A 5,009-nucleotide genomic window follows, 5' to 3' on the forward strand; every position below is an offset into this window, starting at 1 on the left:
GAGCAGGGGATTTTACTGATGTGGATTTAGGGGGACAGGGGAAAAAATTTTGGTCCCTCTTTTTGGAAGAGGTGACCTTGGAAGCTGCTGAAAATGTAGTGGACATGAAATGCTTCATGCCTTCGGATGCAGGGGATGCATTTGCCTTGGTTTTGCTTGCTGCTGGTGTGGAACACATTGCCATGGCAGCATTCTATCTTCTTCAAAATGAGTTTCTAGTTACTGTGTTTGATTTCAAGTAGTCACTAAACATATTGATTAATTATGTGCAGTAAAATGGTTGTTACATTAGCTTCCCCTATAAGCAATTTGTGCTTAGCCATTGCAGAGGAGAGCCATTTAGAAATGAGGATTCTCTGGCAAATGCTATCGACCCATTACATGGTGGATTTGAGTTCTGTATCATCCAAATCTCTAAATTCAAGGTCTGTAGACAGCAAATGATTCTTTGGAAAATGCAATCAGCCCTTTATATGGTGAATTCAAGTTCTTTATCATCTAAAGCTTTGATTCCAAGGTTCGTACATTTGCAAATTGTTCTCTGTCAATGTAATCGACCCCTTCCATGGCAGATTCGTCATCCCAAATATTGATCTTCATTTGATTAACTATGTGGGCAAATTGATGACACTATTTATCTGTGAATACCTGTCCTCTACTAGAAATGAACATATTTAGGAACAGATCAGCGAATTGCAACTGCAAAAAGTAGGAACAGAAAGTAGACGATTCTCTGGCAAACACAATCAGCCCCTTCCATGGCGGATTCTACATCCCAAATCTTCATATTTATTTCATGAACAGAGAGTAGGGGAATTAATGTAGTGCACTTCACTATATCAACCTACTCTTTTTGAACTTCAAATTTGGTGTACTTCACCTGTGAATGAATGATGTCATGGATGAGCATTTTTTATATGATGTAAAAATTCGTACATCCATGAAGGTAAAATTGATTGCAGCAAAGTAACCATTACAGACTATCTATAAATGCCTACCCCTGTCGTTGCAGATTAGGAATAGGGAAAATAGATTAAATTATATAAGGACATGAAGAAGGTACTGCACCAAAACTGATTGTCGGCAAGTCACTGTGGTCACTGTAACCATTACAGACTATCTATGCAAGAAAATAACAGGACAGACAAGCACTTAGCGTACACAGACAAACTTGAACCTGCATGAGATGTCAGAAAAGGAATTGAATTTATATACATAACCTTGCTAATTCATGAACAAGTACTTTTCAGAGCTAGAAATAGACTCTTTTCGACTTTATATTTCCTTGCTATTACTACTAAAAATTTTACAAAAAAACACAGATTCGATCATATAGATACTTTCTATCACTATGGTATATTAAGGAAACTTGTCATGTAGAAAAAATTTACAAGGGGAAAGGGAAAAGAAAGTAAAGATGGTTGCATGAGCTCATCTGGAAAGAGTTACCACTACTGAGCTAGTTTTCTTTTTTCACTCCTGTTTCTGGCTTAACTCTTATATTGGTAGCTTCCTTAAATTAATTAAATCAAAATTGACCGGTGTGGAGAAAGTACTAAGCTAACAATAATATGACGCATTGTATTCTTTATGTTGTGATAGAAACAATCCTTAACAGAACCATAATCTTTTAGAGATGTTTTCCAGAAATGGTAATTCCAACCATACAAGAGATGTAAAATTTTATTAGAAGCTAGAAATGAAGATGACTTCGAAATGTGGGCGCTATCTCTTCTATAATTGTAGACGAGAAGTAAATTCTAGGTTCTATGTCCTCCAACCCATTTGTAATTAATAGCAACTTGAAAATAACTCAAAAGGTTCATCATAGTGAATATTGCTACCAATTAATTAATGTATCGAATATTAGGAATACGGAAAATAGATCATATTAGTAATTCATCTTGATGTGCAATGGGTACATCGAAGATATAGAAGATCAATAGAGGGATAAATAGAGAATACTAGCATAACACATCAAAAATATTATAATAAGAGAATATGTTTCAGTCATAGGAAATTAATGTGTAACAATTCCAAATGCTATATGTGTGCAATGTGGATGATTAAATTGTGTAATGTAGATGGTTGTTTGTAATATCTAGAGTAAGAGCTATAGAAATAGCATAAACATTATTCTTAAGTCTATCGTACTACTTCACTGGTATATTGAAGGTTTATAAGTGTAGCTAGGAGTGGTATAAGAAGCATGGGTAGAGTGGATGATGTCTAAAGAGAGAGAGATATAAGAGGAGATGAAGTGGTAGGAGAAGATAAAATTACACAGTAAATGAAGGTTGTGACAATTCAATAACATCACAAATCACATACCTAAAACACAAACACAAATTAATTATTTCATTAGTGTCCACTAAAAAAATACCTTACCTAAACCTTCTTCAACTCCCTTACAATTAAATATTTCCTGCTAATGTTTATGGTAAATTTTTGCTACAATTTCCTATTATATTAACAATATAAATGAATGTATAGTTACAGTGTGCTTAATCTTTTACCAAAGTAATTGCAACTACCTCTTCGTAAATCCCTTATACTTATGCTTGATGAATGTGGCTTGTTCCAAAGCCTCTATTTGGTACATGTTGGGCTCAGAGGGCGGAAAGGTTGTAGTGTTTCCCGTCATACTCGTTGATTGTATTTGGTTGCAAATTTCTAATGCTTCTTATATGGGGCAATCAAGGCGCTCCATGGGAAAACATTTTTTTAGGAATTTTGTCAAATGGTTCATGTGTCTTGTCTACGCTTCCTAATTTTATCTTACATATGATTGGCTAAATTTATTTTGTGTTATGGCAGCCCTTTTTTGGGACGCTTCCCTATATGTTAGGCTAAATTTTCATAACCACTAAATAAATGAATTGTTAATATAATTAGTCGATACACTTTTACTATGGGACAGCCCTGGTACTTTTTGCTAGAAAATTTTGTCTCACATTGTGAAAGTACTTTAAAAGTCACAAAACAACATTTAGAAAATCATAAAATCATTTCATATTGGTTGGAAAATCTATTGTCATAAGAGAATGATGTCCAACATTATATATATTTTATTTTATTTCAAAAAACTCTTATCTATTTTTAATGAGTAAAATAATTATTAGTAATTATCTTTTTAATTAATCAATTTAAAAATTACAATAAACAATAGCATTGCATAAAATAATAGGAAAACTAAATAAAATAATTATTTAAAATTTTTTTAAATGTATTTTCTAGGTTAAAAAAAATTATGTTTTTTGATAAATTATAGTATAACAAGTTTATTTCTTCTTTAATTTAATTGTTCTTTTAGAAATAAAATCAAAAAGCAAAATTAACTTTTAATTAATTAAAATAATTATTAGAAATTTTCTTTTTTTATTAATTAGAAACAATAATATTCTTGAGTGAATAAAATATTAAAAATATAACTACAATGATAATTTTTAAAGAAAATAAATTTAAATAATATCTTCAAAACTTTAAATAGTAAATTTAAAATTACTTTTTATATAAGAATTAAATAAATAATTTCTCTAGGTTTTTATTCTTATAAAAAATAACTATCATCTATTTAATTAATTTAAGCATTTTTTTTTGATCTGTAAATGACCTAAGTCTTCGAAAATATATTAATAAAAAAATAAAAAATACATCATTCATGATTCTCTATTCAAACGGGTACTGGTAGGAAAGAACGGTGAAGAAAACCTCTAGTCTTGCTTAGGACCTAAGTCCTTTCAAATTACATAAATGAAAGGGGCATACCCAGTTTTAAATCTTACCAAAAATGTATCTCTTTTATCTCTTATTCCTTCAATTTATATATGTCACTATAACTTAGGAGGTGTCTTTGAGATATATTATTCCCCTTCTAATGGTTATCATGTATCATTACTAAAATCAGTGATAAGACACTAACCTATTCGATGGTTAGGATTGCAACTTCTTTCCCATTTAAATATAAAGTTGATTGTTTATATTTGATATTCCAAATCAATATTCTGTAACTCAAACACTTCAATACATCTTTAAATGTTAGTCTTTAAAAAATAGAGGAAGACCTAAAGTCCATGACACCTTATTGGATATTGGATAAGTTAATACATATTTCCTGATTATTCATCCTTTTTAATGTGATAATGTACCAAATGAAGTTTTAAAATGGTCAAATTATTAAGTTAACAGAAAATTTAATAATGAAACTCTTAATTTTACAAGGTTGAATCTATTTTTCTTGACTTTACATGAAAATTTCAGTTAGGATTAAATATTTAAATAATTAACAATGGAGATTTGATCCCTTGGTTCAAATATATAGGTTAATATCAGTCTACAAATTGATTCATTTGGATATAGAGCTAATTTAAACTAAACATTAGAATGAATAGAGCCTAAACTATAAAACAAGAAGTAGAATAAAAACTAATTGGTAAGATTGGCATTAGTTCTAGAAAGATAGAAACATGATGCCACTATTCATCATATCTAGAATAGTAACCTTATATTAGTGATCTGCATATGTGCATGTATTACTAAACATACTTAGAAAAAGTCAAGGAAGATCAAAGAATATTGCTAAACCCATTGAACAAAATTAACCTAATAGGGTAAGACAAAACCAGACAAAACATTTGAAGATAAAGTAAAAACTGAATGTATCTAGACAATTGAGGAAACTAAATAGAGAAAGAAAAACCCAGAGATAGGAAAAGGCGATGACAACCCAACCAACCAACCAACCAAAATTTGAACAAAAATAAGCCCAGTCTGAACCATTGGCTAGAATATGGAGAGAACCAAGAAACTATCTCAAAATAGGGCATCCTCCGCAAAAGCTACCAAGAATAATAGAGGGTTATGCATCTTCACCTTTCTTCCAACAGACCATAATAATATTGGTTGCTTTCTCTAGATTGTCCACCCTAGATCTTGGTGGGAATACAAAAGTTGATTTCTCTTTGCTTAACTCGAACAAATTTGGTAGTGAGAACTCCAATTTTTTGAAA

The sequence above is a fragment of the Cupressus sempervirens genome, chromosome 2 (genome assembly GCF_028749045.1).
Source record: "Cupressus sempervirens isolate cs-2001-9-10 chromosome 2, ASM2874904v1, whole genome shotgun sequence".
Taxonomy (NCBI): domain Eukaryota; kingdom Viridiplantae; phylum Streptophyta; class Pinopsida; order Cupressales; family Cupressaceae; genus Cupressus; species Cupressus sempervirens.